Source organism: Sturnira hondurensis, unplaced genomic scaffold (genome assembly GCF_014824575.4).
Source record: "Sturnira hondurensis isolate 20B ecotype Veracruz unplaced genomic scaffold, ASM1482457v3 Scaffold0015596, whole genome shotgun sequence".
In the NCBI taxonomy this organism is placed as follows: domain Eukaryota; kingdom Metazoa; phylum Chordata; class Mammalia; order Chiroptera; family Phyllostomidae; genus Sturnira; species Sturnira hondurensis.
This window is the reverse complement of record NW_028088227.1, coordinates 6,620,892-6,634,013: the sequence shown is the minus strand read 5'-3', so window position 1 is coordinate 6,634,013 and position 13,122 is coordinate 6,620,892.

The following is a 13,122-nucleotide window of genomic DNA, read 5'->3' as shown; positions in this document are numbered from 1 at the left end:
AAGGAGAGAAGGAGAGAAACATCAGTGTATGGTTGCCTTTTGTGCGTCCCCTGCTGGGAGTTGGCCTGCAGGGAACTGGCCTGCAACCCAGGTATGTGCCCTGACTGGGAATTGAACTGCGATCCTCTGATTCGCAGGCCCGCGCTCAATCTACTGAGCTACACCAGCCAGGGCCTAAAATATTTTCTTCTGTAGCACTTAATGTAATTGTTTTAGCTGAGACCACTGCATGAAATAATGCTGAGCATGTGCTTGCACTGAAGGAAGACTATCAGCCTCGTGTCTCACCTGTCACAGTCGTGGTTTAGAGGTGATAATCATTTCACTTGTGAACAGTAAATAATGCCTTGTTTGATGTATCTTTTATTTCTGTGTAAGTGAGTGCTATTTCAACAAGGTAAATGAGACAATGAAAATACATATAATTAATTATGGTTATTATCATGTGTGTTACACATTTTCAGAAAACAATATTTGAGGATATAGAGCATACTTTATTATCACTTACAAGTTAACCTAAATTTTCTACTTTGGGCAAACAGTTCCTTTAAAAACAAATTTAAATGGTTTTATTTCCTTATTTTAAGAATTTCCCAAATCATGTTTGATAAATCAATAATGTGATTTTCCAGAAAAGAACCATTTCATATTTACAAACAGCAAAGGTTTAACTTTTCTTAATACAGATTGGAATTTTTGAAGTAAAATTGAGTAGGCTCCTCATTAAAGATTCTCAGCTCCTTGTTATTCTCATGGGCTCTTTGTGCCTGTCACACAGTCAAGACAATAAACTGTCATCAAAAGAAAAGCAAAAACAAACATTTTATGATTATGCATTGAAGTTACTATTTGAAAATTTTAAGCATGACATATCTTTCCTTTTAAAGATTTCTTTATTTTTTAATGTAGAGAAGACAGGAGGAATTATTGAAAGGATTACTTTTTTATTTCTATTTTTAATTTTAAGAAAAAATTCCAGTTAAGTGTTACAAGTAATATAAAATATGTCAAACAGTAGAAATAATAATTACCATGTAAAATTTATTTATACCAGAATCTCAAGAAGAAAGGAAGTACTTTCTTTCTGAAGCTAAAGATACACTCCACACTTGTGAATGCTTTTGGTTACTCTGTAGGGGGCAGTAAAATCCAAACAAAGTACATATTGAAGGACTACTGACAGGAACCATTGAGCAACCTGTTGGCACTAAGAGCAAGGGGGTAGAATATACCTGAATTGCTACAAAGCTATCATGGTCCCAATTAAAATTCTTTACATTAGTGATAGTGGTTGCTTCTATTCCCCTTTATCTAATCTCTCCTTTTATATACACAGCTACTGAAGCTGAACAAAACAAGTGAGATAAAATTAACACACAAATTGTTTTTCCTCCCTTTGGGCAGAAAAAATCCTGTTTACAAGGAAAATTATATACATAAATATTTATGAAAAACAACAAAGAGTCAAACAAAATCATCAAGTTTTTGTGTAAATTAGAAAAAAATAACATGAAGTAGAGTACTTGATATGTTTATGAATAGTTCCACAGTGTCCTAAAATAAGACAATGTTGGGAAATAAAGCAGCGTTGCCTAGTTGCTATCGATGATTCATATTAGATCGTGCCAGGTAAAAGAAACTGAAGACTTAACTAATATTGTAAATTAATTCAACTTTCCTGTCTATCACATTATGTTATGATCTTAGTGTAGTGTCAAAGATCTCTATTTTCTTCACCCACACAACGGGTTTGTAAGGAAGAAATTAATAAGCAAAGGGATACATTATCTTCATTAGGATTCTAGAGGAAATATTAATCTGATCAGAGGTATAAGGGAATTGAATTAAAATAAAGGGCAACATTTTTCATTTAATGAGACATCTACCTCAACTTATAAAGTCATGTGGTTTTTAAGACTGTGAAATTTGTTATCTTTCAGAAATAATTGCACCCTATTGTAAAAAAATAAACTTATATAAGAAAGCTCCTGGATTGTATCCTTACTTCCTATTCTTCGACTTCACTTTTTAGCTCTTGATTTTGTCCTAGTCATAATAAAACAAATAACATGTTCGGTAATATGGGAGATTTATTACAATATTCCTTAAGTGTGTAATAAAATATGTAGATAGTAAATTAAAGTACACAACAATGTGTGACACAGAGAGGATGCATTCTTAAGAAGTTAAAGTAAAAATCATGCCCTAGCTGGTATAGCTCAGTGGATTGTTAAGTGAGGGCCTGCAAACCAGTTCAATTCAAAAGGGTCACCAGTTCGATTCCAAGTCAGGGCATGTGCCTGGGTTGTTGGCAAGGCCCCCAGTAGGGGGTGTGAGAGAAGCAATAACATGTTGATGTTTCTCTCCCTCTCTTTCTCCTTCCCTTCCCCTCTCTTTAAAAATAAATAAATAAAATCTTAAAAAATAAAGTAAAAATGAAATGAAATATTAAAATGAGAGATTCTCAAATAATGCCAAGTTAAAAATAAAAATTTTGTTCATTTTTTCCTGTATTTGAAAGGCTATATATATTTATGTAGTATAATATCATTTCTTCTTTTCCCTTCTCCCTCTACATTTCCAAAGATTTTAGAATGACTTCTTTTAGGGAGAATGGTTATTACCTACTCTCCTGCTCTTTGATTTATGAACTAAAAACTCACACCCTCTGACTTTTCTGCTGTTGTCATTTCTGCTACAAAGGCACTTAAGAACCAGTTACTCAGAAAATCATAAAATTGTTACTCACATTACAGTCTGAAGAAAAGCCTTAGATAGTTCTGAGATTCACATCAAATAAAACACATTTGTTAAAACATATATTCATCAATTTGCCATTTGTTAATAAAATTCCTACTAAACACCTTTTTGATGGGCCTGTATTCTGAGTCATTTTCTAGTAGTAGCTGTTAATAGTGTGCTAGATTGCTTTAAAGAGTCTGAATCCATTTGTTTTATAAGTTTCACCCATTGGCCGGCTGAAGATAAGAATGCAGTAGATCAAATAATTTTAGGGTACTTATTTAGTAGCTGTTTTCTATGTGAATTGAACACATAGCATGGGATTTTAAAACCTATTTCAGGCACTTCCTTTGACAGATAAGAAAAGTGAGAGCCATTCCTGACAGTGGATTCAAGAACCAGAATCACATCTTAAACTTCCTTCATCCCAGCCCAGCATTTGTTCCTGGGAGAGTGGCATAATGCAACCAACCACTGCTCAGGCATTTGAGGCTGAACAAGGAACTAAGTAAAATGGCATTATACAGGGTCCACACCCAATCTCTGGTCTGTCACTCATCAGTGTGACATTCTGCAGGTCACTCAACCTTGATCTTCATTCTCTAATATGCTAAAAAATGGTTCAGCTGATATGAAAAACAGTATGGAGAAGTCTTGAAAAGTAAAAACAGTACTATGGTATGATCCTGCAATCCCACTTTTGGGTATAAAAAGGAGTAAAAATGAAATATTGAAGGGATATCTGTACTCATTTATTTATTGTAGCATTACTCACAATAGCCAAGATTTAGAATCCACAAAGGTGTTCATTAGTGAATGAATGGATAAAGAAGTTATTTCTGTATATTTATTGGAGTATTATATAGCTCTAAAAAGTAAATCCTGCCATTTGTGACAACACGGATGGGCCTTGAGGGCCTTATGCTAATTGAGATACCTCAGACACAGAAAGATAAATACTGGTGATATCATTTACATAGAGAATGTAAAAGAGCCACAGTCACAGAAACTTGGGGGAGGGGTGAGAGGAGGGATGGAAGATTTTGATCAAAGACCACAAACTCCCAATTAGAAGATAAACAACTTTGGGAGAGCTAATGTACAGCATCGTGTTTATAGTTAATGATTCTGTGTTATATACTTCCTAAGCAGCTGTATCTTAAATCTTTTTACTACAAAAAGGAAATAGTATGTTATGTGATGAAGGTATCAGCTAATTTAAGGTGGTAATCATACTGAAGTATGTATCAAATCACGATAACCTTAAATTTATGCAGTGCTATAGGTCAGTTATACTGCATTTTTTAAAAAGAAGAATAAAGATAGTATCTACCTAATAATGTATGTAAATCTTTCAACACAGTGCCATTCACTTGGTAAATCTACCAGGGCATTTTTTTATGATTACTTGAGCCATTAGTGCTATCGTTAATTTTAGCTTGATTTACTTAATTTCTGAAATAATTACCCTCTTCGATAAAGGACAACACTAGTACTTTATGTTCATATCTAAATACTGAAAAATTCCATTTCTTTCTATATATGCATTCTATTCACTATGGGTATACGTGATTACATATATATATATGTAATCACTATGGGTATAGTGATTACATATACCCATAGTAATCACTATGGGTATACGTGATTACATATATATATATATAGTTACATGGAATGTGCCCGCACCACAACTTAGGGTTAAATTTGTTGTCAGCTTTTAAACTAAGCTAAAATATTCAGTTCCTCTACAGAGTTTCCCATTAGATTCTTGGAACTGTTAGTTTAAAATATCTTCATTATACATACCACCCCTTGAGCTGTCACTTCTGACAGTGATGCTTTTTCACAGGGCTCCCTAAGTGTAGTAAGGGGTTGAGAAGAGACGCTTCTGTGAGAGGCCCTGCATTGATCATGGGTAGGCTTCAAAGGTTGGCAAGTCAGGTAAGTGTCACTTATTCTATTTTCAGATTTTCTTTTATCATTGGACTAATTTAAGGTTTTGTTGTTTTTTTTTTTTTTTTTGCTTGGTGGTCCCTTGAGATCTGTGAAACTTCATATGAGTTAAGTGCTGTCAAAATCATTCAATCTGTCAAGAATGCAATTTTTTTGCAGTTCAATATTAAATTTTACTTGCCATTTTTAATAAACAGTGAAGACAGTGTCACCAAAATGGGGTGGAAATGTCAAAAACTTAGTTCTAACATTTTTAATACTAGATTACTAAGTGTCGAGCAATACTTTTACATTAGGTCATCTTTCCACCATGGAGTTCCACCTAGAAATGAAAATATCCTGTTGCACTGTGTGATTACTTTGTAAATATTTGCGTCTGAGAAAGTGCCCTCTGAGTGGAAGGCCGAGAAGGTATTGGCCATTTGACCACTTTCTGGCAGCAATGATAAAATTATAAGCTGAAAGGAGCTCATGATCATTTATGTAAGAAGGCAATCTGGTATTTTAGGAGACTCTAAATAGTATCATTCTAAAAATTTTCTGTAATGAAGATCTAAAAGTATCACAGGAAATTCAAACTTCTAATCTCAGAATCAGAAACCCCACTCCCCTCTTTCCATCTCTCCTATCCTCATCCTCCAACATTTTTATATGTAGTCAAAAACAAACTCTTCACTCCAGTGGTATCCACTTGTGCCCATAGGTTGTAGGGTCTAGCTAGTGGATTTGTCTTAGATAATATTAGAGGTTTCTTTTCCTATCTCAGCTGTGAGTCGGGTCATGAAATGCATATTTCATGTTCTTTTCCCAGTCATATCTCTAAATGTCATCTGTCGTCCTTATCTAAACAGTGCCTTTTGATTCAGGGCCTGAAATCCAGTGCTACCCGAGCTGTGTTTGGCACAACAGGAGTCCGTGAACCCTTTGCCACCGTGCACCATAGGATAAAGGCAGCAATCAAAAGTATTCAGAAACATGTAGAGCAAATTGGCAGAGTAATTTCACGATTTAATTTTTTAGTTAATTCACTTTTTATTGTATTTTGTGCACTACATCATTTTTTTAAAGAACTTATTTTCTATCGTAGATAGGTAGAAAATTCTGTTCTGGTTCTTCTCTGTGCTCAGCAATTCTCAAATAATAATGGGGGTGCTTTTGTTTTGGTTTCACTTCACAATGAAACAGGGGCCTCCACGCCAGAACGTCAAGGAGGTTAATCTGTAAACTAGGCGGAATTGAACTTTTTTCTGGATTTGGAAGCTTTGGGCCAAACTTTAAATAAAACTTCTGGTTTCACCACTCTGATTAGAGAAATGGCTCTGTTTTTTTGCTAGCCCTGGTTTAAATTGTGTGCCCCAAGGCTAGCAAAAAAAAAAGAAAGAAAAGAAAAAGAGAAAGAGAGAGAGAGAGTCAATTAAGGTTGAAAGAAACCAAATTTGTTCTTAAGTGTGGGGTAAAGCTGGCTCAGTGTAACTGTTCCAGACCTTCTCCAATTGACTCAGTAACCCCAGGCCTTATCAACCCACCAGTGTATCATGATGAATAGCAGACCCATTAACCTAGTCAAGAAACAAAAGGTTTGTGGCCACTTTGGATTTCTTCTGTTCATTCCCAACCACAAATATGCCTGCTGGTCCTATTCACTTTGTAACTGTTTCTCTTATCTTTGCCCTTCTCTCCAACTTCAGTCTGGACTGCCATTGTTTCTCCCCTAGAGCAGTGCCGCCTACCCAGCTCATCTGATTACTATTACCTTGCATGTTTTCTGGTCCAAAGCATCAGATGCAAATGTTTTGTTGCATCCACCACCCGCGAGAACAAATGTCGGAGACTTTCAGGGTTTATGATCTTACTTTATTGGCCAAGTTAAACCTGTGCAGGGGCGAACTCTCAAGATGTCTGAGGACATAATACCCACAAGGGCTGCAAATGAGAGTCGAGCCTAGCGCTTACAGCTAACTCCTTATATAGGGGCGAGCAAGCAAGCGTTACATAGAAGCAGACGTGGTAGTTAGCTGTTTGCTTACAGAGCCCACATGCAGGAACAGGGTGGGGTCTGAGTGGAAAATTATAAAATAAGTCCTTATATAGATTATAATCGACCTAGTTTGCCCAAGGGAGAACATTTGCACTATGCCGGATGGTTGCTCAACTCCATCCTGTTCTCAGTGTTCTTTTCTAGTTCCCCTTGGCCTCAGCACACTACTAGTTCTCAATTTCCTTGTTCCCAACAGTTTCTGCCAGATTTTTTAGCATTGTGGAGTTTACTAAAATTACTGATTTCTGCTTCTTAGAAGATCACTCTAGGTGGTTGTATCAAAGGTTGTAAAAGTCGGAACAAGACAGCCTAGATAATTTTAGAAGCTTTTAAATGGAGTTTCATGTCAACATGGAATCAAGTCTTATACCCTAATAATGTGACATCGGTGACAGCTTTAATCTCATACTAAATCATAGTTTGAAAGTTACCAAGTGCTTTGTGAACCTTTATTCTAAATGCTGAAGAAAACAGAACTTGGTGACACTTTCATTTCTATAGTTATTCTTGGCAAGAAGTGTGAGCATAGACAGGGATTTAATCTGTCTTTTTAGTTAAGATTCATGTAAATGAAATGCAAGGAAATCCTAGGATTTCTTATTCCAGTGTACATTTGGAAGATCCACTGTGCAGTTATTATTTTGCTTAATGACTCTTAATAATACATTATTCTCTCTTATTTTAAATTGCCACCTGCAGTATATTCACACAATAAGAGCTACAAAGTCCATTTGAAGAAAAATAAACTATTTCTGTATTCTGCTAACCTATAATCATCAAAGACCAGAAACTAAAATGACAATGTGGGTGGAGATGTAGGGAATTTGATCAGGACATGAACACTAATGGTTCTCTCTAGTTAGAAAATATCCTTAGCATTCTTCAAGAGTTATGTGCTATAGCAGATTACTTACGGCAAAATCTGAAACCATTAATCATGTAGTGTTTAATGGTTTTAAATCAGAAAGTGTGATATATTTTTTGCATATGAATAGATATTTTTATCCAGACTATTGTGAAAAATGTAGATAGCCTAGAACCTGACTTTATATTTATGTAAACATATCTCTAATTTTTACTTTAAATTTTATTCTGTACTTTAGTAAAGTAAGATTAAAGTAAGAGATTATGTCTTCAGTGGAAATCAGTCTCTTCTATGGGATCTCAAGGAAAGCATTCCAAGGATCCACTCACAGGAGACTGTGGAGTGGAAAGGTTTTTTGGATGGAAATCTTCCCCTGGGTTTCCAATATCCCATCTCTCTCTATTCTGCCGTGAAAAAGTCCAACTGTGTCTTCAGCAAGGCCCAAGCAAAAACCAGTGTCCAGAGTTTCTGCTTCACACTGAAGCTTAGTCCTTTGGAGCTGACACAGTCTGCCATGAGGGCTGGTATTTACTAGACCCACATGGTCATGTGCTCCCAGGCAAAAGAAAACACAAAAATGCCTGGGGCAAGTGTGGATCACTGGGAGAGAAGGAGAGTTTCTGTGTTCCTCTGGGGCTATATCCAGGAGATTTTCAAAATAACCAATCAACTTCCCCAAATTTCAGGGGCTTTTTGATAGGTCTGCCTCCTAGTTAGACTGATGGCCTCCACAGTCGAACACTTCCCCCTATGCCCCTCGATAATCTGGTACTGGGGGTGGGCGGGAAGAGGAGTGTTAATCCCCTTGGCAGAGCAATGCTATGATCCCCTGCTGTGTGAGGCCGTAGCTTCCTGGCGAAGCAAACACACTTATAGCCCCCAGTTTATTAAATTCTATGTCTAATTACCTTTCTTCTTCTTTTTCAAATTACTAATTAGCTAACTACCTATGGTAACATTTAGACAGAATTTCTATGCTTTTATTGACTAGTTTCAGTGAGACCATCTACCCAGAATCATAGCCTGGACTAAAATAGCAGAAGCTTCTTCTGGTCCTGGTATTTTAATTCATACTTATATATGATCATGTAATTCTGAATTAAATTATATACCATGGCTTAGTTTTAAGTATAAAAATACTTTACTATCTTAGATTAAAGAATGTTCTAAGGAAATAGAGTATTTTAATATAGTATATAGAATTTCATAATGAAAGGCAGAAAATTGTTAAAGAAACTGACATAGATTCCCAGAAAAAGTCACTTTGCTCCATAATAATAGGAAACATTGATGGAGTATTAAGTACTGACATTATCACATGCACTTCACATTCATCATCAATGATAGGCATTATTTTATTCTCTACTTTGTAGATAAAGACATTGACACAGTGAGAAGCTAATTGTTTCTCAAGGTCTCACAAATGGAAACAAGCAGTGCTGAAAGTGGATAAAACTCATTTGGATTTTTATGCTGGTATGCTTGCTCTAAGGATCACAATTAATATTCTACTATGTAAATATTTATAAATCTACAAAAAACTGCTTTGTCATTTGACATAATTTCATTCATTCAAAACTTGTCTTAAAAAAGTAAGAAATGCCTTTTATATTTTCTGAAAAAGATAGTATGCAAGCCAGACAAGTTCTCTTCTGTTATGAAGTTTTCAGACATATCAAAAAGTTAGTCCAACTGAGGCAGGATGGAAAGAAATTGGGGGAAAATCCGGACAAGTGGAATAAGGAACAAAGCTGACATTCCCTCACAAGCGCCCCCACCTCTGGGCATTATCATTGGGAAACAGTTAGTGGCAGTACAGCCCTTCAGTGGTTCTAGAAGTCACAGCAACTAGTCCCCCTTCCAACCCGAAGATGGAGTCAGAATTCGGCACCACAAAGTTTGGAGACGACACCACCCCACCCTTAGAAACACACAGAAACCCCATAAACTAACTGGCCACACACCCAACTCACTCTGGTACTGGCCAATGCCCATTGGGTACATACCTTTTGTTTCTTTCCCCGCACCCTTGCCTCTTTTTTCCCCTCTTCCTACATAAAACTTGCTTTATTGTCACTAGATATATCCTTGAAATTTTTTCTGGGCAAGTCAAGGGTCTGGAGGTTGCATGACACTTCAAAAAATTAAAAATGGAACTACCTTATGACTCAGTGATTCTACTTCTGGGACTTTATCCAAAGATACCCCAAACACTAATTTGAAAGAACATGTGTACCCCTAAGTTCATTGCAGTGTTATTTACAATAGCTAAGCTATGGAAACCATCCAAGTGTCTGTCAATAGACAAATGGATGGAAAAGTAATGGTACACATATACAATTGAATATTACTTTCTTATGAACTTTTTGTTCATAAAAAGGAATACAGTCTTACCATTTGTGACCACATGAATGGGACTACCAAATATTTTGCTCAATGAAAACAGTCAGTCAGAGAAAGAAAAATACTGTATGTTTTCATTTATACATGGAGTTTAAAGAACAAAATAAATGAACAAATGACATTGAAACAGACTCATAGACACAGAGAACAGACCTGTGGTTGCCAGAGGGAAGTGGGTTTGGGGTACTGTGTGAAAGAGACGAAGGGATTAAGCAGTACAAATTGGTCATCACAAAACAGTCATGGGGATGTGAAGTACAGCATAGGGAAGATAAACAATAATATTGTGGTAACTATGCCTGGTGCCAGGTGAGCACTGGAAATAAATTCTTAGTTTAATAGATAATAAGAATTACCAAAGATAAAAAATACAATTCTGGCATTGCATAAGGAGTCTGTAAATGTTCTAATGAATGTGTATTGTATTAATAAATTGAATGGTAATTAGGTATTTACTTTTAAATTCACTGACAATGGGTGTGGCTAATGGTTACAAATATATAAGAAAGTTTTAAAGTGTAAATAAAAAATACTTTTCCTGCCCTGGGTGGTGTAGCTCAGTGGATTGAGCATAGGCTACAAACCAAAGGGTCGCAAGTTTGATTCCCAGTCAGGGCACATGCCTGGGTTGCGGGCCAGGTCCCTAGTGGGGGCCATATGAGAGGCAACCACACACTGATGTCTCTCTCCCATGCTTTCTCCTTCCCTTCTCCTCTCTCCAAAAATAAATAAATAAAAATATTAAAAAATACTTTTCCTCATTGTGATTCTGGAAACTAAAGGTTTATTAAATTGTGTTCATTTTCCATAGAGCAAGGCCTGGTAATGGCCTTTCAATGCATAGAATCAGCCCCCTTAATGTCTCTCGAATCCTTAAATCCCCATTCCTGCTCAGACATTATTAATCGTTTTTAAAAACAATAATTGTTATTCAAGTGCATTTGCCCCATTTTCACCCCACCATGCCCTCCACCCCAGCCATGCCCGCTTCCCACCATCAAATCCCTGCCCTTTGGCTTTGTCCATGTGTCCTTCATACCTGTTCCTTGATGCCCCACCACCATTCTCTGGTATTATCCCTCTCCTTCTTCTCTGATTACTGTCAGTTTGTTCTTTATTTCAAAGTCTCTGGTTGTATTTTGCTCTCTTCTTGGTTGTATTGATTAGGTTACACTTATAGGTGAGGTCATATGTTTTTTCTTTTTTACTGCCTGGCTTGTTTTGCTTAACATAGTGCTCTCTAGACATTATTAATTTTACTCACTATAGCAGGACCGACTTCCTAAACCAACCCTTAGAAAATCCTGATGATGAATGGTTCACTGATGACTCCTTTGTGCTTTCATATGACCCTAGTATAGTTAAAGTCATTTAATGACTCCAGTACCTCTCTTGAATGCACACTGCTGTAAGATACACTCCATATTGTAATAATACTCATACTGGGGCCATTAATCCATTGAAATCTTGGCCTCTCTTTCAAATTCCAGCTCCAGAGAGTCTTTCTGTGGGAGACATTTTCAAACCTTTAAATTGGTCACACATAGCTTGCTGCCCAAATTATGATTCCGACTGCATTCTTAATAGTACCCATTGCTGCTTTGACGAAACTCATAATGCAGATACCAATGATACTTCAAAGTGTGTTAGTTGGTATTTGAACCAATCCCTTCAAGGGGGTATCAGCAAAATTTCTACCACCTCCTGCAGGAGGGGAAGATTGGGGAAATAGTTCAGCCCCCCTTAGAGATTGGCTTTCCCCCTTGCCGTATGCCCTGCTTAACAAACGTACCACCACAGTCAGTGCAGCGCCTCCTGCCTTGTCTGGCCATGTGGGACCCCCAACACCTGGCTAACAGATCACTCAGAGCTTCAAGAAGATATTGCTTATACACATCTCAGCAACTTTAAACATGGGGGTGACTGTACCTTAGGGGTCTTGGCATTTTAAGACTGTACTATTACAAATATAACCCGGGATCCTGGAAGTCCACTTCTCAGCAGAAAAAAAATGAGCTTTTGGTCTAGTAGTAGCTGGAGCTGCTGCTGCTATAATCGCTGCAGCCCCCTGGGGAGGCTTTGCCTACCATGAGACTACCCTAAGGGAACTCACTAAAATTTTGGAGGAGTCTCAAAAAATACTGCCAATACTCTGGTTGGACTATGAAGATCAGTAGACTCACTGGCACATTTGCACATTGGCACATTTCCACATTGGCACATTTCATTAATGTGATCATGAATAACTGCCTTGCCCTTGACTATCTTCTAGCAGAATAAGGTGGGGTTTGAGCTGTTATCAATAAAACCTGCTGCACCTTATGTAAATAACTGTGGAATGGCTGAAATTAACATAAGGAAAGTTTATGAATGGACAGAGTGTCTACATAAATACAATCAACAGGGCCAAGGAATTAGTGTTACCCTGATCTACTGGCTCCCTAGCTTAATGTGGCCACTACCTCTCCTAGGTCCCTTAATTACATTGCTGCTCTTATTACTCTTAGGACCTTGTGTGTTTGATTTACTTGTTAAATTTGTATCTTCTAGACTTGAGCAGTTCCACATCAAATTGATGATGCTCCAGGGTTTCCAACCAATCCCTGAGAGTGATGTTGAAGCTGACCAACATACAGCATCTGTGGTGGCCTCAGGAGTTCCTTTTCAACCTCAGGATAGAATAGGGTGAGGGTTCCATGGTTCTTGATAGGCAGGGACTGCTGCCCCATATAAATCAGAATAAGTTACAGAATAATGATCTTCACCCTTCAACAACCCCAGAATGATTTTTGAGAACCATGTCTCTCACGGGGGAAGTTGAGGCAGGAGATAGTCAGGAGGGAGGAAGCTCTGGATGTGCCCCAGGCTGAAGCAAAGGCCATTGATTCAGGAGAGAGACTCTGTTCTAAGACTAGTTGTTCCCACTTTCTGGAAAAGCACTGAATCACAGTAAATTATGAATGCACCTGTGCAAAAGATGCTACATGACCCTGCTTCATTATAATAGCATTATAATAAATTAACATTGTGGGACCCCGCTCCCCTGGTGGCCAATCAAAGAAAGTCATGGAGACGACATGCACAGTAGCTTTAAAGTAATATAACTACTTGTAAATGC